This window comes from Hypomesus nipponensis, chromosome 27 (genome assembly GCF_054491055.1).
Source record: "Hypomesus nipponensis isolate SF chromosome 27, ASM5449105v1, whole genome shotgun sequence".
NCBI lineage: Eukaryota > Metazoa > Chordata > Actinopteri > Osmeriformes > Osmeridae > Hypomesus > Hypomesus nipponensis.
The window spans coordinates 9,372,247-9,394,542 of NC_140387.1; the positions used below are offsets into that span (position 1 = coordinate 9,372,247).

Genomic DNA, 22,296 nt, shown 5'->3' on the forward strand with positions numbered 1-22,296 from the left:
ATTTCAGATTTGGTATCCCATTGGAAATTCTGCAGCATTGATTTTTCTATACAGTTACAATTTGTCAAGAATATACATTTTTCAATGGTTCGCAATGCTTTACACGTAAGCCAGTCAAACAAGTTCATATGAAGACTCTTGAGAATGTTCATAACACAAATCTGTGAAAAAGTTGACTCTAAGATGAAAGGTTGATTTTTGGTGAATCTTTGAAACATGCATGCTTGGCTAATTTCTAGGGAAATTTACAATGAAATGTGTCCCCTGCTCCTCCCCGCGCATGCTCCAAATTCTCACACACTCATTCTTCCCTTGACACGCGCGGGCTTGGCAAGACATACACGCAACATATCAGGACTGTGTGGGCTGACCAAGCCCCAACTCATTCCTTGAATATCAGCATAGGCCCTTGAGGACCTTGGTGTCATTGCATTTCCTACTTTGTATGCAATAGTAAAAAGGTCTCCAAATCCTGACACATTGACAGTACAGGCCAAGAGTAACTACCACACTTTACCCAAAGCCCATGTCGATCCTGTTGGTATTGCATTTCCGATTTTATATGCAATGGTAAAAAGTTTTTAAAATCCTGAAACATTAATAGTATAGGCCAAGAGTAACTACCACACCACAAATGGCCCACCATTACCCATAGGTGGCGCTACAGGCCACGCCTTAATGCATAAAGATACAAGGCTTTCTGGAATGGATAAGCTCACCAAGCCCCCTTCCTTCACTTACTGGCATCAAAATGTGCCGTTAAGCCAGCAAACAGGAAGTTGGGTTGTATCTCAGCAAATCTTTGATGGATTCACACCAAACTTGCTGCGTGTACTTGTTACCCTCTTCTGAGGATGTCTAAAATGTTTTCTGGGTTATTTGACTGCTTGGCCACCTCATTGCTGCTTGCAGCTATATTTGGAATTGGTCAGATTTGGTATCCCCTTGGTAAGTCTGCAGCATTGATTTTTCTATACAGTTACAATTTGTCAAGAATAAAAAAAATTCAATGGTTCACGATGTTTGGAGGAATCCGCCATTACTGCTTGCAGTTATATTTTGTAATTCTTGTACCATGGGAGTCAATGGCAGCCCCTAGACCCCATCGACAACTTTTTGTGAAATTTGGCACACTCATTAAGGACAGTTTCTTCTATACCTACACCAAGTTTCATGTCTCCCATTAGACCACTCTAGCGCCACCAATGGGTCAAAGTTGGACTTGTGTTTACACACGCAACTTTTGAACCGTATGACTCATTTTCAAAAATGAGGTACCATTGGATTCCCTGGATCAAGCCGAGTTCAACGCACACCATGGCGTTAATTTCCGGTTATATAGATTTCCCGCCATTTCCGGTTTTATCAAAAACCTTTGAAAGCCTACTCCTCCTACAATTTTTGTCATATCTTCTTCAAAATCACCAGAGATGATCTTCAGACCAAGCCTCACAAAAGTTATCAAAGGAATTTTGATCCTCATAACCGTCTGTCCGGTACAGCCAATCAAATTCATCAGAAAAGCCGCCAAACAGGATGTGAAGTCATGTCTCAGCAAATCTTTGAGATATCAACACTAAACTTGGTAGATCGGAGGAAGACACTACAACATGTTACCATGTGCAAAGGCAAATTCATATCTCAAAAAATGATTGATATAAAGCAAATTGAACTTATCGCTAACGCTAAAATTATGCTTTACACATCAGCCATTCAAAAACTGATACTCTGATTCAATCACAAGTTCATATGAAAACTCTTGAGAATGTTCATAACACAAATCTGTGAAAAAGTTGACTGTAAGATGAAAGGTCGATTTTTGGTGAATATTTGAAACATGCTTGCTTGGCTAATTTCTAGGCAAATTTCCAATGAATGTCTCCCTTGCTCCTCCCCGCGCGTGCTCCAAAATCTCACACACACTCAGCCTTCCCTTGACACACGCGCGGCCAAGACGCACACGCAACATTTCAGGAGAGTGGGGGCTTGGTCAGCCCCCACTCATTCCTTGGTCTTTAGCAAAGGCCCATGTGGCTCTTGATGGTATTGCATTTCCGATTTTGTATGCAATGGTAAAAAGGTCTCAAATCCTGAAACATTGATAGTGTAGGCCGAGAAACACTTTAACAAAAGCCCATGTGGATCTTGTTGGTATTGCATTTCCGATTTTGTATGCAATGGTAAAAAGTTATAAAAATCCTGAAACATTGATAGTATAGACCAAGAGTAACTACCACACCACAAATGGCCCACCATTACCCATAGGTGGCGCTACAGGCCACGCCAAAAAGCACAAATATACAAGGCTTTCTGGAATGGATAGGCTCACCAAGCCCCCTCCCTTCACTTATTGGCTTGAAAAAAAGGCCCATGTGGCTCTTGATGGTATTGCATTTCCGATTTTGTATGCAATGGTAAAAAGGTCTCAAAATCCTGAAACATAGATAGTATAGGCAAAGAAACACTTTAACAAAAAGCCCATGTGGATCTTGTTGGTATTGCTTTTCCGATTTTGTATACAATGGTAAAAAGTTATAAAAATCCTGAAACATTGATAGTATAGACCAAGAGTAACTACCACACCACAAATGGCCCACTATTACCCATAGGTCTTCCCTTGACACACGCGCGGGCTTGGCAAGACGCACACGCAACATTTCAGGAGAGTGTTCCTTGGTCTTTTGCAAAGGCCATGTGGATCTTGATGGTATTGCATTTCAGATTTTGTTTGCCATGGTAAAAAGTTCTCCAAATCCTGAAACATTGATAGTAAAGGCCAAGAGTAACAACAACACTTTAACAAAAGCCCATGTGGATCTTGTTGGTATTGCATTTCCAATTTTGTATGCAATGGTAAAAAGTTAAAAACATCCTGAAACATTGATAGTATAGGCCAAGAGTAACTACCACACCACAAATGGCCCACCATTACCAATAGGTGTCGCTACAGGCCACGCCCTAAAGCACAAAGCACTTCACTTCTTGTGAAGATTAAAGCGCTTCACTTCTTGGCTTGAAATAAAGGCCCTTGTGGATCTTGATGTTATTGCATTTCAGATTTGGTATCCCATTGGAAATTCTGCAGCATTGATTTTTCTATACAGTTACAATTTGTCAAGAATATACATTTTTCAATGGTTCGCAATGCTTTACACGTAAGCCAGTCAAACAAGTTCATATGAAGACTCTTGAGAATGTTTAGTACACAAATCTGAGAAAAAGTTGACTCTAAGATGAAAGGTCGATTTTTGGTGAATCTTTGAAACATGCATGCTTGGCTAATTTCTAGGGAAATTTACAATGAAATGTGTCCCCTGCTCCTCCCCGCGCATGCTCCAAATTCTCAGACACTCATTCTTCCCTTGACACGCGCGGGCTTGGCAAGACACACACGCAACATATCAGGACTGTGTGGGCTGACCAAGCCCCCACTCATTCCTTGAATATCAGCATAGGCCCTTGAGGACCTTGGTGTCATTGCATTTCCTACTTTGTATGCAATAGTAAAAAGGTCTCCAAATCCTGACACATTGACAGTACAGGCCAAGAGTAACTACCACACTTTACCCAAAGCCCATGTGGATCCTGTTGGTATTGCATTTCCGATTTTATATGCAATGGTAAAAAGTTTTTAAAATCCTGAAACATTAATAGTATAGGCCAAGAGTAACTACCACACCACAAATGGCCCACCATTACCCATAGGTGGCGCTACAGGCCACGCCTTAATGCATAAAGATACAAGGCTTTCTGGAATGGATAAGCTCACCAAGCCCCCTTCCTTCACTTACTGGCTTGAAATAAAGGCCCTTGTGGATCTTGATGGTATTGCATTTCAGATTTGGTATGCCATTGGTAATTCTGCAGCATACATTTTTCTATACAGTTACAATTTGTCAAAAATAAACATTTTTCAATGGTTCGCAGTGTTTGGAGGAATCCGCCATTACTGCTTGCAGTTATATTTAGGATTCCTCCGTAAGGAGGAAACCTATTGTTATTGGTGGTTTTATTATTAGGATTCCTCCGTAAGGAGGAAACCTATTGTTATTGGTGGTTTTATTATTTGTAATTCTTGTACCATGGGAGTCAATGGCAGCCCCTAGACCCCATCGACAACTTTTTGTGAAATTTGGCACACTCATTAAGGACAGTTTCTTCTATACCTACACCAAGTTTCATGTCTCCCATTAGACCACTCTAGCGCCACCAATGGGTCAAAGTTGGACTTGTGTTTACACACGCAACTTTTGAACCGTATGACTCATTTTCAAAAATGAGGTACCATTGGATTCCGTGGATCAAGCCGAGTTCAACGCACACCATGGCGTTAATTTCCGGTTATATAGATTTCCCGCCATTTCCGGTTTTATCAAAAACCTTTGAAAGCCTACTCCTCCTACAATTTTTGTCATATCTTCTTCAAAATCACCAGAGATGATCTTCAGACCAAGCCTCACAAAAGTTATCGAAGGAATTTTGATCCTCATAACCGTCTGTCCGGTACAGCCAATCAAATTCATCAGAAAAGCCGCCAAACAGGATGTGAAGTCATGTCTCAGCAAATCTTTGAGATATCAACACTAAACTTGGTAGATCGGAGGAAGACACTACAACATGTTACCATGTGCAAAAGCAAATTCAAATCTCAAAAAATGATTGATATAAAGCAAATTGAACTTATCGCTAACGCTAAAATAATGCTTTACACATCAGCCAGTCAAAAACTGATACTCTGATTCAATCACAAGTTCATATGAAGACTCTTGAGAATGTTCATAACACAAATCTGTGAAAAAGTTGACTGTAAGATGAAAGGTCGATTTTTGGTGAATATTTGAAACATGCTTGCTTGGCTAATTTCTAGGCAAATTTCCAATGAATGTCTCCCCTGCTCCTCCCCGCGCGTGCTCCAAAATCTCACACACACTCAGCCTTCCCTTGACACACGCGCGGCCAAGACGCACACGCAACATTTCAGGAGAGTGTGGGCTGACCAAGCCCCCACTCATTCCTTGGTCTTTAGCAAAGGCCCATGTGGCTCTTGATGGTATTGCATTTCCGATTTTGTATGCAATGGTAAAAAGGTCTCAAATCCTGAAACATTGATAGTGTAGGCCGAGAAACACTTTAACAAAAGCCCATGTGGATCTTGTTGGTATTGCATTTCCGATTTTGTATGCAATGGTAAAAAGTTATAAAAATCCTGAAACATTGATAGTATAGACCAAGAGTAACTACCACACCACAAATGGCCCACCATTACCCATAGGTGGCGCTACAGGCCACGCCAAAAAGCACAAATATACAAGGCTTTCTGGAATGGATAGGCTCACCAAGCCCCCTCCCTTCACTTATTGGCTTGAAAAAAAGGCCCATGTGGCTCTTGATGGTATTGCATTTCCGATTTTGTATGCAATGCTAAAAAGGTCTCAAAATCCTGAAACATAGACAGTATAGGCCAAGAAACACTTTAACAAAAGCCCATGTGGATCTTGTTGGTATTGCATTTCCGATTTTGTATACAATGGTAAAAAGTTCTCCAAATCCTGAAACATTGATAGTATAGGCCATGAGTAACTAACACACCACAAATGACCCACCATTATCCATAGGTGGCGCTACGGCCACCCCCCAATTGTCCATTTTCAAAGTGCTGCCATTTGCATCCCATTTGTCCCAAAATTCTGAAATTCATTACATATGCCTTATTTCTCATGAGGAACAAAAAAGCCTCTAGAACCTACGGCACCCACACAAATCTGAAAAGTAGTTCAATGTAAGATGAAAAGTAGATTCATTGTGAATATTTAAAATATGTATGCTTGGCTAATTTCTAAAGCTTTTTCCCCAAATCCTATCTGTAATTTGTTTAAACAAACGTAGCCTTTTAAACCTCTAGGTTTAATTCTCTCTTTTATAAATTTAAAGTTGGATTTGAGATTTAACAGACATTTAATCATTTAGCAAGTTGTTTGACTCAAAAATCATAACAATAGCAAGCTCCCACCTTCACTCCTTAGTCTAGTAGCCATTTTAGACTAGTAGGCATTGTGTGGTTAGTTTGGCCACAGCTAATTCTACTGTTAAAAGAAACAGAAGGTCTTCTTCTTCAGAACTATACAGTTGAATCAACCAAACACAGCTTGGTCATGTTATCATCTTCTTTGGCACATCTAAACTAAGGACTTGACTTTTAAGAAAGCATGACCAAAGCAATTGGGTGAGGGAGGGTTCCTACATACACAGTTGCTGACAAAGAATTTCAGACTTAAACATAGTCTTGCATTAAGAGTAGAGTCAACAAATTGAATAACTGTGCTAATGGTTGTTGAAACTCATTGCTCTGCGTTGGTGCATGTCAATTTAGGCAGAAGTCCATGTCTGGTGATATTTGACAACCTCAAACACCATGAGTCTGCCACTGGGCCTATTGAAAAGGCTCTTGTTTTCATTTGCAATGCAACTATGGGGTGCCAAGCTGGGCCTAGTTGTACTGTTAGAAAGGCCAGTTACATTAAACATTATTGTTGTTATATAGTTTTCTTCCGAGCATTGCATGCACTAATAAAAGCAATGATGCCCAGAAATGTTTTGTAGGAGTTGCGAAAAAGAGAAGCAGAACAGTGGAACACCATCCCAACTCAAAATGTAGTAGCGTAGAATAGAGGAACTGGGTGTACAAGCATCTGCTTGCGGAATGAATGCTCCGTGCCATGTTTTAGAAAACTTGAGAAGTCTCCCTTTATTCGTGGTGTGTGTCCAGTATATAACGTCTCGCCCTGCTTTATCCTACCGCCCTGCTCCCCGGCCCCTTGTAGTAGCCTCATCTCCATGCCCATAACATTACGCCATTAACTAGATCCAGTAACATGACACTGGGAAATGGGTGCTGAAGTGGAAAGTCCCCAAAAACAGCATAAAACAAGGAAAATATTAATCCACCAGTCATTTTTACATTTTAAATATGGAGGCATCTATTGGAACTGGTGGTAACTCCTTTGTTGTACACCCAACAAAAATGGGGCTACTTTACATATAATATATATATAACTATACTTATAGGCCTTAATGTAGCTGTCGTCCTACCATTGCATACACGTCCTTTACTAAAGTGTATCTTCCCTTTCATAAAATTATTATTGTAATCAAAGCTTTTAAAGAATGGATCTCTGCATGATGGGCCTGACCAGAGCACAGGTGGCCTGACAGAACACGCTTCAAAGTTGTCACTTTCAAAAGGGTGGCATTTTAACCCTGTTTGTCCAAAATGTCTAAAAGTTGGTACGCATGCCTTATATTGCTCATGGGGAACAAAAGAGTGTCAATAACCCATAATGTCGGCAGCATGGATATTTCTCTACAGTGACAATTTGTGAAGAATTTCAGAAAATGACTTAAAATCAGCCATTGATCCAGTTGTCTTGAAATGTTGTGTACATGAATGAAATACATGTCTGTGTCATGTCAATTTGGTAATGGTTTGAAATGCTATGGAGGAACCCGCCATTGCTGCCTGCAGCTATATTTAGGATTCCTCCGTAAGGAGGAAACCTATTGTTATTGGTGGTTTTATTATTTGTAATTCTTGTACCATGGGAGTCAATGGCAGCCCCTAGACCCCATCGACAACTTTTTGTGAAATTTGGCACACTCATTAAGGACAGTTTCTTCTATATCTACACCAAGTTTCATGTCTCCCATTAGACCACTCTAGCGCCACCAATGGGTCAAAGTTGGACTTGTGTTTACACACGCAACTTTTGAACCGTATGACTCATTTTCAAAAATGAGGTACCACTGGATTCCCTGGATCAAGCCGAGTTCAACACACACCATGGCGTTAATTTCCGGTTATATAGATTTCCCGCCATTTCCGGTTTTATCAAAAACCTTTGAAAGCCTACTCCTCCTACAATTTTTGTCATATCTTCTTCAAAATCACCAGAGATGATCTTCAGACCAAGCCTCACAAAAGTTATCAAAGGAATTTTGATCCTCATAACCGTCTGCCCGGTACAGCCAATCAAATTCATCAGAAAAGCCGCCAAACAGGATGTGAAGTCATGTCCCAGCAAATCTTTGAGATATCAACACTAAACTTGGTAGATCGGAGGAAGGCACTACAACATGTTACCATGTGCAAAGGCAAATTCATATCTCTAAAAATGATTGATATAAATCAAATTGAACTTATCGCTAACGCTAAAATAATGCTTTACACATCAGCCAGTCAAAAACTGATACTCTGATTCAATCACAAGTTCATATGAAGACTCTTGAGAATGTTCATAACACAAATCTGTGAAAAAGTTGACTGTAAGATGAAAGGTCGATTTTTGGTGAATATTTGAAACATGCTTGCTTGGCTAATTTCTAGGCAAATTTCCAATGAATGTCTCCCCTGCTCCTCCCGGCGCGTGCTCCAAAATCGCACACACACTCAGCCTTCCCTTGACACACGCGCGGCCAAGACGCACACGCAACATTTCAGGAGAGTGTGGGCTGACCAAGCCCCCACTCATTCCTTGGTATTTAGCAAAGAGCCCATGTGGCTCTTGATGGTATTGCATTTCCGATTTTGTATGCAATGGTAAAAAGGTCTCAAATCCTGAAACATTGATAGTGTAGGCCGAGAAACACTTTAACAAAAGCCCATGTGGATCTTGTTGGTATTGCATTTCCGATTTTGTATGCAATGGTAAAAAGTTATAAAAATCCTGAAACATTGATAGTATAGACCAAGAGTAACTACCACACCACAAATGGCCCACCATTAACCATAGGTGGCACTACAGGCCATGCCCAAAAGCACAAAGATACAAGGCTTTCTGGAATGGATAGGCTCACCAAGCCCCCTCCCTTCACTTATTGGCTTGAAAAAAAGGCCCATGTGGATCTTGATGGTATTGCATTTCCGATTTTGTATGCAATGGTAAAAAGGTCTCAAAATCCTGAAACATAGATAGTATAGGCAAAGAAACACTTTAACAAAAAACCCATGTGGATCTTGTTGGTATTGCTTTTCCGATTTTGTATGCAATGGTAAAAAGTTAAAAACATCCTGAAACATTGATAGTATAGGCCAAGAGTAACTACCACACCACAAATGGCCCACCATTACCAATAGGTGTCGCTACAGGCCATGCCCTAAAGCACAAAGCACTTCACTTCTTGTGAAGATTAAAGCACTTCACTTCTTGGCTTGAAATAAAGGCCCTTGTGGATCTTGATGTTATTGCATTTCAGATTTGGTATCCCATTGGAAATTCTGCAGCATTGATTTTTCTATACAGTTACAATTTGTCAAGAATAAACATGCTTTACACGTATGCCAGTCAAACAAGTTCATATGAAGACTCTTGAGAATGTTTAGTACACAAATCTGAGAAAAAGTTGACTAAGATGAAAGGTCGATTTTTGGTGAATCTTTGAAACATGCATGCTTGGCTAATTTCTAGGGAAATTTACAATGAAATGTGTCCCCTGCTCCTCCCCGCGCATGCTCCAAATTCTCACACACTCATTCTTCCCTTGACACGCGCGGGCTTGGCAAGACACACACGCAACATATCAGGACTGTGTGGGCTGACCAAGCCCCCACTCATTCCTTGAATATCAGCATAGGCCCTTGAGGACCTTGGTGTCATTGCATTTCCTACTTTGTATGCAATAGTAAAAAGGTCTCCAAATCCTGACACATTGACAGTACAGGCCAAGAGTAACTACCACACTTTACCCAAAGCCCATGTGGATCCTGTCGGTATTGCATTTCCGATTTTATATGCAATGGTAAAAAGTTTTTAAAATCCTGAAACATTAATAGTATAGGCCAAGAGTAACTACCACACCACAAATGGCCCACCATTACCCATAGGTGGCGCTACAGGCCACGCCTTAATGCATAAAGATACAAGGCTTTCTGGAATGGATAAGCTCACCAAGCCCCCTTCCTTCACTTACTGGCTTGAAATAAAGGCCCTTGTGGATCTTGATGGTATTGCATTTCAGATTTGGTATGCCATTGGTAATTCTGCAGCATACATTTTTCTATACAGTTACAATTTGTCAAAAATAAACATTTTTCAATGGTTCGCAGTGTTCGGAGGAATCCGCCATTACTGCTTGCAGTTATATTTTGTAATTCTTGTACCATGGGAGTCAATGGCAGCCCCTAGACCCCATCGACAACTTTTTGTGAAATTTGGCACACTCATTAAGGACAGTTTCTTCTATACCTACACCAAGTTTCATGTCTCCCATTAGACCACTCTAGCGCCACCAATGGGTCAAAGTTGGACTTGTGTTTACACACGCAACTTTTGAACCGTATGACTAATTTTCAAAAATGAGGTACCATTGGATTCCCTGGATCAAGCCGAGTTCAACGCACACCATGGCGTTAATTTCCGGTTATATAGATTTCCCGCCATTTCCGGTTTTATCAAAAACCTTTGAAAGCCTACTCCTCCTACAATTTTTGTCATATATTCTTCAAAATCACCAGAGATGATCTTCAAACCAAGCCTCACAAAAGTTATCAAAGGAATTTTGATCCTCATAACCGTCTGTCCGGTACAGCCAATCAAATTCATCAGAAAAGCCGCCAAACAGGATGTGAAGTCATGTCTCAGCAAATCTTTGAGATATCAACACTAAACTTGGTAGATCGGAGGAAGACACTACAACATATTACCATGTGCAAAGGCAAATTCATATCTCTAAAAATGATTGATATAAATCAAATTGAACTTATCGCTAACGCTAAAATAATGCTTTGCACATCAGCCAGTCAAAAACTGATACTCTGATTCAATCACAAGTTCATATGAAGACTCTTGAGAATGTTCATAACACAAATCTGTGAAAAAGTTGACTGTAAGATGAAAGGTCGATTTTTGGTGAATATTTGAAACATGCTTGCTTGGCTAATTTCTAGGCAAATTTCCAATGAATGTCTCCCCTGCTCCTCCCCGCGCGTGCTCCAAAATCTCACACACACTCAGCCTTCCCTTGACACACGCGCGGCCAAGACGCACACGCAACATTTCAGGAGAGTGTGGGCTGACCAAGCCCCCACTCATTCCTTGGTCTTTAGCAAAGGCCCATGTGGCTCTTGATGGTATTGCATTTCCGATTTTGTATGCAATGGTAAAAAGGTCTCAAATCCTGAAACATTGATAGTATAGACCAAGAGTAAATACCACACCTCAAATGGCCCACCATTACCCATAGGTGGCGCTATAGGCCACGCCCAAAAGCACAAAGATACAAGGCTTTCTGGAATGGATAGGTTCACCAAGCCCCCTCCCTTCACGTATTGGCTTGAAAAAAGGCCCATGTGGATCTTGATGGTATTGCATTTCCGATTTTGTATGCAATGGTAAAAAGGTCTCAAAATCCTGAAACATAGATAGTATAGGCAAAGAAACAGTTTAACAAAAAGCCCATGTGGATCTTGTTGGTATTGCTTTTCCGATTTTGTATACAATGGTAAAAAGTTATAAAAATCCTGAAACATTGATAGTATAGACCAAGAGTAACTACCACACCACAAATGGCCCACTATTACCCATAGGTCTTCCCTTGACACACGCGCGGGCTTGGCAAGACGCACACGCAACATTTCAGGAGAGTGTGGGCTTACCAAGCCCCCACTCATTCCTTGGTCTTTTGCAAAGGCCTTGTGGATCTTGATGGTATTGCATTTCAGATTTTGTTTGCCATGGTAAAAAGTTCTCCAAATCCTGAAACATTGATAGTAAAGGCCAACAGTAACAACAACACTTTAACAAAAGCCCATGTGGATATTGTTGGTATATTTTTCCGATTTTGTATGCAATGGTAAAAAGTTAAAAACATCCTGAAACATTGATAGTATAGGCCAAGAGTAACTACCACACCACAAATGGCCCACCATTACCAATAGGTGTCGCTACAGGCCACGCCTTAAAGCACAAAGCACTTCACTTCTTGTGAAGATTAAAGCACTTCACTTCTTGGCTTGAAATAAAGGCCCTTGTGGATCTTGATGTTATTGCATTTCAGATTTGGTATCCCATTGGAAATTCTGCAGCATTGATTTTTCTATAAAGTTACAATTTGTCAAGAATATACATTTTTCAATGGTTCGCAATGCTTTACATGTAAGCCAGTCAAACAAGTTCATATGAAGACTCTTGAGAATGTTTAGTACACAAATCTGAGAAAAAGTTGACTCTAAGATGAAAGGTCGATTTTTGGTGAATCTTTGAAACATGCATGCTTGGCTAATTTCTAGGGAAATTTACAATGAAATGTGTCCCCTGCTCCTCCCCGCGCATGCTCCAAATTCTCACACACTCATTCTTCCCTTGACACGCGCGGGCTTGGCAAGACATACACGCAACATATCAGGACTGTGTGGGCTGACCAAGCCCCAACTCATTCCTTGAATATCAGCATAGGCCCTTGAGGACCTTGGTGTCATTGCATTTCCTACTTTGTATGCAATAGTAAAAAGGTCTCCAAATCCTGACACATTGACAGTACAGGCCAAGAGTAACTACCACACTTTACCCAAAGCCCATGTGGATCCTGTTGGTATTGCATTTTCGATTTTATATGCAGTGGTAAAAAGTTTTTAAAATCCTGAAACATTAATAGTATAGGCCAAGAGTAACTACCACACCACAAATGGCCCACCATTACCCATAGGTGGCGCTACAGGCCACGCCTTAATGCATAAAGATACAAGGCTTTCTGGAATGGATAAGCTCACCAAGCCCCCTTCCTTCACTTACTGGCTTGAAATAAAGGCCCTTGTGGATCTTGATGGTATTGCATTTCAGATTTGGTATGCCATTGGTAATTCTGCAGCATACATTCTTCTATACAGTTACAATTTGTCAAGAATAAACATTGTTCAATGGTTTGCAGTGTTTGGAGGAATCCGCCATTACTGCTTGCAGTTATATTTAGGATTCCTCCGTAAGGAGGAAACCTATTGTTATTGGTGGTTTTATTATTTGTAATTCTTGTACCATGGGAGTCAATGGCAGCCCCTAGACCCCATCGACAACTTTTGGTGAAATTTGGCACACTCATTAAGGACAGTTTCTTCTATACCTACACCAAGTTTCATGTCTCCCATTAGACCACTCTAGCGCCACCAATGGGTCAAAGTTGGACTTGTGTTTACACACGCAACTTTTGAACCGTATGACTAATTTTCAAAAATGAGGTACCATTGGATTCCCTGGATCAAGCCGAGTTCAACGCACACCATGGCGTTAATTTCCGGTTATATAGATTTCCTGCCATTTCCGGTTTTATCAAAAACCTTTGAAAGCCTACTCCTCCTACAATTTTTGTCATATATTCTTCAAAATCACCAGAGATGATCTTCAAACCAAGCCTCACAAAAGTTATCAAAGGAATTTTGATCCTCATAACCGTCTGTCCGGTACAGCCAATCAAATTCATCAGAAAAGCCGCCAAACAGGATGTGAAGTCATGTCTCAGCAAATCTTTGAGATATCAACACTAAACTTGGTAGATCGGAGGAAGACACTACAACATATTACCATGTGCAAAGGCAAATTCATATCTCAAAAAATGATTGATATAAATCAAATTGAACTTATCGCTAACGCTAAAATAATGCTTTGCACATCAGCCAGTCAAAAACTGATACTCTGATTCAATCACAAGTTCATATGAAGACTCTTGAGAATGTTCATAACACAAATCTGTGAAAAAGTTGACTGTAAGATGAAAGGTCGATTTTTGGTGAATATTTGAAACATGCTTGCTTGGCTAATTTCTAGGCAAATTTCCAATGAATGTCTCCCCTGCTCCTCCCCGCGCGCTCCAAAATCTCACACACACTCAGCCTTCCCTTGACACACGCGCGGCCAAGACGCACACGCAACATTTCAGGAGAGTGTGGGCTGACCAAGCCCCCACTCATTCCTTGGTCTTTAGCAAAGGCCCATGTGGCTCTTGATGGTATTGCATTTCCGATTTTGTATGCAATGGTAAAAAGGTCTCAAATCCTGAAACATTGATAGTATAGACCAAGAGTAAATACCACACCTCAAATGGCCCACCATTACCCATAGGTGGCGCTATAGGCCACGCCCAAAAGCACAAAGATACAAGGCTTTCTGGAATGGATAGGTTCACCAAGCCCCCTCCCTTCACGTATTGGCTTGAAAAAAGGCCCATGTGGATCTTGATGGTATTGCATTTCCGATTTTGTATGCAATGGTAAAAAGGTCTCAAAATCCTGAAACATAGATAGTATAGGCAAAGAAACAGTTTAACAAAAAGCCCATGTGGATCTTGTTGGTATTGCTTTTCCGATTTTGTATACAATGGTAAAAAGTTATAAAAATCCTGAAACATTGATAGTATAGACCAAGAGTAACTACCACACCACAAATGGCCCACTATTACCCATAGGTCTTCCCTTGACACACGCGCGGGCTTGGCAAGACGCACACGCAACATTTCAGGAGAGTGTGGGCTTACCAAGCCCCCACTCATTCCTTGGTCTTTTGCAAAGGCCTTGTGGATCTTGATGGTATTGCATTTCAGATTTTGTTTGCCATGGTAAAAAGTTCTCCAAATCCTGAAACATTGATAGTAAAGGCCAACAGTAACAACAACACTTTAACAAAAGCCCATGTGGATATTGTTGGTATATTTTTCCGATTTTGTATGCAATGGTAAAAAGTTAAAAACATCCTGAAACATTGATAGTATAGGCCAAGAGTAAGTACCACACCACAAATGGCCCACCATTACCAATAGGTGTCGCTACAGGCCACGCCTTAAAGCACAAAGCACTTCACTTCTTGTGAAGATTAAAGCACTTCACTTCTTGGCTTGAAATAAAGGCCCTTGTGGATCTTGATGTTATTGCATTTCAGATTTGGTATCCCATTGGAAATTCTGCAGCATTGATTTTTCTATACAGTTACAATTTGTCAAGAATATACATTTTTCAATGGTTCGCAATGCTTTACATGTAAGCCAGTCAAACAAGTTCATATGAAGACTCTTGAGAATGTTTAGTACACAAATCTGAGAAAAAGTTGACTCTAAGATGAAAGGTCGATTTTTGGTGAATCTTTGAAACATGCATGCTTGGCTAATTTCTAGGGAAATTTACAATGAAATGTGTCCCCTGCTCCTCCCCGCGCATGCTCCAAATTCTCACACACTCATTCTTCCCTTGACACGCGCGGGCTTGGCAAGATACACACGCAACATATCAGGACTGTGTGGGCTGACCAAGCCCCCACTCATTCCTTGAATATCAGCATAGGCCCTTGAGGACCTTGGTGTCATTGCATTTCCTACTTTGTATGCAATAGTAAAAAGGTCTCCAAATCCTGACACATTGACAGTACAGGCCAAGAGTAACTACCACACTTTACCCAAAGCCCATGTGGATCCTGTTGGTATTGCATTTCCGATTTTATATGCAATGGTAAAAAGTTTTAAAAATCCTGAAACATTAATAGTATAGGCCAAGAGTAACTACCACACCACAAATGGCCCACCATTACCCATAGGTGGCGCTACAGGCCACGCCTTAATGCATAAAGATACAAGGCTTTCTGGAATGGATAAGCTCACCAAGCCCCCTTCCTTCACTTACTGGCTTGAAATAAAGGCCCTTGTGGATCTTGATGGTATTGCATTTCAGATTTGGTATGCCATTGGTAATTCTGCAGCATACATTCTTCTATACAGTTACAATTTGTCAAGAATAAACATTGTTCAATGGTTTGCAGTGTTTGGAGGAATCCGCCATTACTGCTTGCAGTTATATTTAGGATTCCTCCGTAAGGAGGAAACCTATTGTTATTGGTGGTTTTATTATTTGTAATTCTTGTACCATGGGAGTCAATGGCAGCCCCTAGACCCCATCGACAACTTTTTGTGAAATTTGGCACACTCATTAAGGACAGTTTCTTCTATACCTACACCAAGTTTCATGTCTCCCATTAGACCACTCTAGCGCCACCAATGGGTCAAAGTTGGACTTGTGTTTACACACGCAACTTTTGAACCGTATGACTCATTTTCAAAAATGAGGTACCATTGGATTCCCTGGATCAAGCCGAGTTCAACGCACACCATGGCGTTAATTTCCGGTTATATAGATTTCCCGCCATTTCCGGTTTTATCAAAAACCTTTGAAAGCCTACTCCTCCTACAATTTTTGTCATATCTTCTTCAAAATCACCAGAGATGATCTTCAGACCAAGCCTCACAAAAGTTATCAAAGGAATTTTGATCCTCATAACCGTCTGTCCGGTACAGCCAATCAAATTCATCAGAAAAGCCGCCAAACAGGATGTGAAGTCATGTCTCAGCAAATCTTTGAGATATCAACACTAAACTTGGTAGATCGGAGGAAGACACTACAACATGTTACCATGTGCAAAGGCAAATTCATATCTCAAAAAATGATTGATATAAAGCAAATTGAACTTATCGCTAACGCTAAAATTATGCTTTACACATCAGCCATTCAAAAACTGATACTCTGATTCAATCACAAGTTCATATGAAAACTCTTGAGAATGTTCATAACACAAATCTGTGAAAAAGTTGACTGTAAGATGAAAGGTCGATTTTTGGTGAATATTTGAAACATGCTTGCTTGGCTAATTTCTAGGCAAATTTCCAATGAATGTCTCCCTTGCTCCTCCCCGCGCGTGCTCCAAAATCTCACACACACTCAGCCTTCCCTTGACACACGCGCGGCCAAGACGCACACGCAACATTTCAGGAGAGTGTGGGCTGACCAAGCCCCCACTCATTCCTTGGTCTTTAGCAAAGGCCCATGTGGCTCTTGATGGTATTGCATTTCCGATTTTGTATGCAATGGTAAAAAGGTCTCAAATCCTGAAACATTGATAGTGTAGGCCGAGAAACACTTTAACAAAAGCCCATGTGGATCTTGTTGGTATTGCATTTCCGATTTTGTATGCAATGGTAAAAAGTTATAAAAATCCTGAAACATTGATAGTATAGACCAAGAGTAACTACCACACCACAAATGGCCCACCATTACCCATAGGTGGCGCTACAGGCCACGCCAAAAAGCACAAATATACAAGGCTTTCTGGAATGGATAGGCTCACCAAGCCCCCTCCCTTCACTTATTGGCTTGAAAAAAAGGCCCATGTGGCTCTTGATGGTATTGCATTTCCGATTTTGTATGCAATGGTAAAAAGGTCTCAAAATCCTGAAACATAGATAGTATAGGCAAAGAAACACTTTAACAAAAAGCCCATGTGGATCTTGTTGGTATTGCTTTTCCGATTTTGTATACAATGGTAAAAAGTTATAAAAATCCTGAAACATTGATAGTATAGACCAAGAGTAACTACCACACCACAAATGGCCCACTATTACCCATAGGTCTTCCCTTGACACACGCGCGGGCTTGGCAAGACGCACACGCAACATTTCAGGAGAGTGTTCCTTGGTCTTTTGCAAAGGCCATGTGGATCTTGATGGTATTGCATTTCAGATTTTGTTTGCCATGGTAAAAAGTTATCCAAATCCTGAAACATTGATAGTAAAGGCCAAGAGTAACAACAACACTTTAACAAAAGCCCATGTGGATCTTGTTGGTATTGCATTTCCGATTTTGTATGCAATGGTAAAAAGTTAAAAACATCCTGAAACATTGATAGTATAGGCCAAGAGTAACTACCACACCACAAATGGCCCACCATTACCAATAGGTGTCGCTACAGGCCACGCCCTAAAGCACAAAGCACTTCACTTCTTGTGAAGATTAAAGCGCTTCACTTCTTGGCTTGAAATAAAGGCCCTTGTGGATCTTGATGTTATTGCATTTCAGATTTGGTATCCCATTGGAAATTCTGCAGCATTGATTTTTCTATACAGTTACAATTTGTCAAGAATATACATTTTTCAATGGTTCGCAATGCTTTACACGTAAGCCAGTCAAACAAGTTCATATGAAGACTCTTGAGAATGTTTAGTACACAAATCTGAGAAAAAGTTGACTCTAAGATGAAAGGTCGATTTTTGGTGAATCTTTGAAACATGCATGCTTGGCTAATTTCTAGGGAAATTTACAATGAAATGTGTCCCCTGCTCCTCCCCGCGCATGCTCCAAATTCTCAGACACTCATTCTTCCCTTGACACGCGCGGGCTTGGCAAGACACACACGCAACATATCAGGACTGTGTGGGCTGACCAAGCCCCCACTCATTCCTTGAATATCAGCATAGGCCCTTGAGGACCTTGGTGTCATTGCATTTCCTACTTTGTATGCAATAGTAAAAAGGTCTCCAAATCCTGACACATTGACAGTACAGGCCAAGAGTAACTACCACACTTTACCCAAAGCCCATGTGGATCCTGTTGGTATTGCATTTCCGATTTTATATGCAATGGTAAAAAGTTTTTAAAATCCTGAAACATTAATAGTATAGGCCAAGAGTAACTACCACACCACAAATGGCCCACCATTACCCATAGGTGGCGCTACAGGCCACGCCTTAATGCATAAAGATACAAGGCTTTCTGGAATGGATAAGCTCACCAAGCCCCCTTCCTTCACTTACTGGCTTGAAATAAAGGCCCTTGTGGATCTTGATGGTATTGCATTTCAGATTTGGTATGCCATTGGTAATTCTGCAGCATAAATTTTTCTATACAGTTACAATTTGTCAAAAATAAACATTTTTCAATGGTTCGCAGTGTTTGGAGGAATCCGCCATTACTGCTTGCAGTTATATTTATTATTATTATTACACTTCTTCTGTCATTGGAGTCTATGGCAGCCCCTAGAACCGTATGGTAAAAAGTTTTGAAATTTGGCACACTCATTAAGCACAGTCCCCTCTTTATATTCACCAAGTTTCATGTCTCTCATTGGAGCACTCTAGCGCCACCAACTGGTCAAAATTGGACTTGTGTTTACACATGTAACTTTTGAACCGTATGACCGATTTTCAAAAATGAGGTACCATTGGATTCCCTGGATCAAGACGAGTTCAACACACCCTATGACGTCAATTTCCGATTATATAGATTTTCCATCATTTTGAATTTTAAGGAAACACGTTTTTTCGCTTCAACTACTTCTATTTTTGTCAAATCTTGCCCAGAATTGGCACACATTATCATCAGACCAACCCTCACAGAAGTTATCAAAGGATATTCGATTTTCAAAACCGGCAACAAAGTAACCAAACAGGAAATTGGGTAATATCTCAGCTAATCTTTGAGAAATCAACACCAAACTTAATATGATGACTCGGAACCCTCTTCTGAGGCTGTCCAATTAATTTGGTGTCATGTGATCACTGGGCGTGGCCGCAGGAAGTAAAAATGTGTTTTGGCCAATAACTGTTGATTTGTTTGCTTTTATTAAGTGATTCCTTTGTCTCATGATATTTTGGGACATCCCGTGTGTGATACATGATAACTTGTGATAATAGCCGAATTGATCCGGCCGCCATTTTGAATCAATTGAAAAACGTTTTTTCTTTACTCCTCTTACACATGTTGTCCAATCTTCACCAAATTTGGCAGAGAGTATCTTCAGACCAAGCCTCACAAAGAGCTTCACATGATTTTTTGATTTTCAGGACCGTTTGCCCGGTACAGGCAGTCAAAATGTGCAATTAAGCCAGCAAACAGGAAGTTGGGTCGTATCTCAGAAAATCTTTGATGGATTCACACCAAACTTGCTGCATGCCCTCGGAACCCTGTTCTGAGGATTTCTTAAGTGTTTTATGGGTCATTTGACTGCTTGGCCACCACATTGCTGCTTGCAGCTATATTTATTATTATTATTACACTTCTTCTGTCATTGGAGTCTATGGCAGCCCCTAGAACCGTATGGTAAAAAGTTGTGAAATTTGGCACACTTATTAAACACAGTCCCCTCTTTATATTCACCAAGTTTCATGTCTCTCATTGGAGCACTCTAGCGCCACCAACTGGTCAAAGTTGGACTTGTGTTTACACACGTAACTTTTGAACCGTATGACCGATTTTCAAAAATGAGGTACCATTGGATTCCCTGGATTAAGACGAGTTCAACACACCCTATGACGTCAATTTCCGGTTATATAGATTTTAAATAGGAAACGGTATCATTCCATAAATGTGCAGATAATCTGCGATGCCCAGTACCACTTTCTCAACGTGGTCTCCCGCTTCCCAGGAGGTGCACATGACTCCTACATTTTTTCAAACATTGCTGTGGGTGTGCATCTCGAGCAAGGAGACGCTGGAGACTTGTGGCTGATTGTTAAGTATCTGTGCGGAATTGATTGCTCCAGCAACAGTAGGCCTCAATTCTTCTAATTACTTGCTTTATTAGGAGATCGCGATATGCTCTGGCACCTTGGCTGATGACCCCACTCAACAACCCTCAGACGGAGCAGGAGGTGGCCTATAATGAGAGGCACGCAAGAACTCGTTCATCTGTGGAGCGCAGCATCGGGCTGCCTAAAGGGAGGTGGTTATGTTTTGGCGCAGCAGGTGGCAAGCTGCTGTACAAACCTGAGAAGGTGTGTATGAAGGCAACAGCCTAAAAATTGTGTTTCATTCGTGCTCAAATATTACAGCGTCCACTTCACCCTAATACAATCATTTGTTGCATGTTAATTGTGGCAATATTTTCATCATTTCAGGTGTGTAGCATGATCATGGCTTGCTGCGTTCTCCATAATATCGCTTTGAAAAACAGTGTTCCCCTTGCCTTGGAGCCACCTCACCAACAACCTGATGGGGGTCCTGAACCATTCCTGGGCCAGGAAAACCTGCAAGCGGTCCAAGTCCAACAGGAATTGGTTTTTAGGATGTAGGGCAAATAAAGCCTCTCAACATTCATTTGCTTGTCACTATTCTTTCATTCAGTTTACAATTTATCTCAAGAACTAAACACATCACATTTTGGCCATGGTTGAAACTGTCAAAGGATCCTTAAGGCTCCTTTGTTTGAATGCACCTTGGAGAAATAATGAATAGAAATGCTTACTAGATAAAATGTGTATTTGCATAGGATGTGTTAGAAATTGCTTCCATATGTGTATCGAGACAGGATGGATTAGCAAAAGCTTGCAATATGTTTTAGAACTTTTTCCATTTTGTTATGAATTAGCAACTGCTTGCTGATGTGCATTTAAGATAAGATGTGTTAAAATGTCTTGCGGGAAGTTTCAGATAGGAGGCCTCTGTATGACAGCTAGACACTGTTGTGTATGACTTCTTAGAAACTGCCTGCATAGGATGGGGTTAGAGAACTGCATAGAGGAAGCCACACTTGACCTGTTAGAGAGTGCAGGTTACTTGGAAACATGCACGATACCTGGATACATGCGTCATAGCACAGTCAAAAGTTAAATTTGTCATCAGTATTGAAGCATATAAAATGATTTGTATGTCTATGTGAAAGAAAGAACACGAGACTTCAGAGATGAGAACAAGAGAAGAGAGCACTTCGAGTGCTGCCCCATCTGGGGCAGCGGGCTCACAGAAGAAGTCAGTCCAATAGACAGGATATAGCTCGCAAAGTCTTACTCTGTTAACAGTTTTAGTGAATTATTTACATATATGCTGACAAAAAATAAAATAAAAAAATAGATAAGTCGTTGTCCGTCCTCCCTTGTGCGCCCCCACCGGACCCGGGAGATTCGCAAAGCGCCACACACCTGGAACCATGGTGAGTCCCCAGGAAGTGTTCAGCTGTTCAGGTTCACTCTCTCTCAAAAACCAATAGGTGCGGTGTTGTGTCCTAGAGATAACGAGTGGAACAAGAGCGAGAAGAGAGCTCTTGATCGTTTTGTCTGTAAGGAACTGTTAACTGGGAGATAAATATAACAAAGGAATAAATGATTGACAAAGAGTGATGTTTGCCATGGAAGGCCAAAAACATTTGCTGTAATAAAGATCTCTTGATGTTGTATTCAAAGCCCAGCGCAACACCGTGGTTGGTTGGGTGCAGGGATTCTCGAAAGGGAGCCTCTGACCAACTCAGAACCAAATGTGCGTTCTCCGCGCACACAGCCTATGCAACTTCGAGAGACCGAGAGCGCCGAGTGCGTGGGTCACGCGCGAGATAGGTGAGGGCGTCGGAAGGGCGCCGTGCATGCATGCTCGCATGGCTGTGTTCGTTCAACAAAACCAGGGCTTCCAGTGCCCCCGCAATTCAATCTCTCCAGGCTGTTGGCCAATCTCGCCTGGCTGAAGGCCATTCGTTCCTGGCTGTCCACCACCGCCTGTGTTACTACATTGCCACG

General features: G+C 41.1%; 1 long non-coding RNA gene across 1 annotated transcript in view; it reads left to right on the plus strand.

The window, feature by feature from the left end:
* The window catches only part of LOC146220766 (uncharacterized), a 30,055-nt gene extending 9,168 nt beyond the window's left edge, over window positions 1–20,887 (plus strand). Inside the window, exons 2-3 of the long non-coding RNA XR_014750839.1 lie at window positions 20,376–20,565; window positions 20,689–20,887. This is a non-coding gene — a long non-coding RNA (uncharacterized LOC146220766). The remainder of the gene's footprint in view (window positions 1–20,375; window positions 20,566–20,688) is intronic.
* Window positions 20,888–22,296: the final 1,409 nt, after the last annotated feature.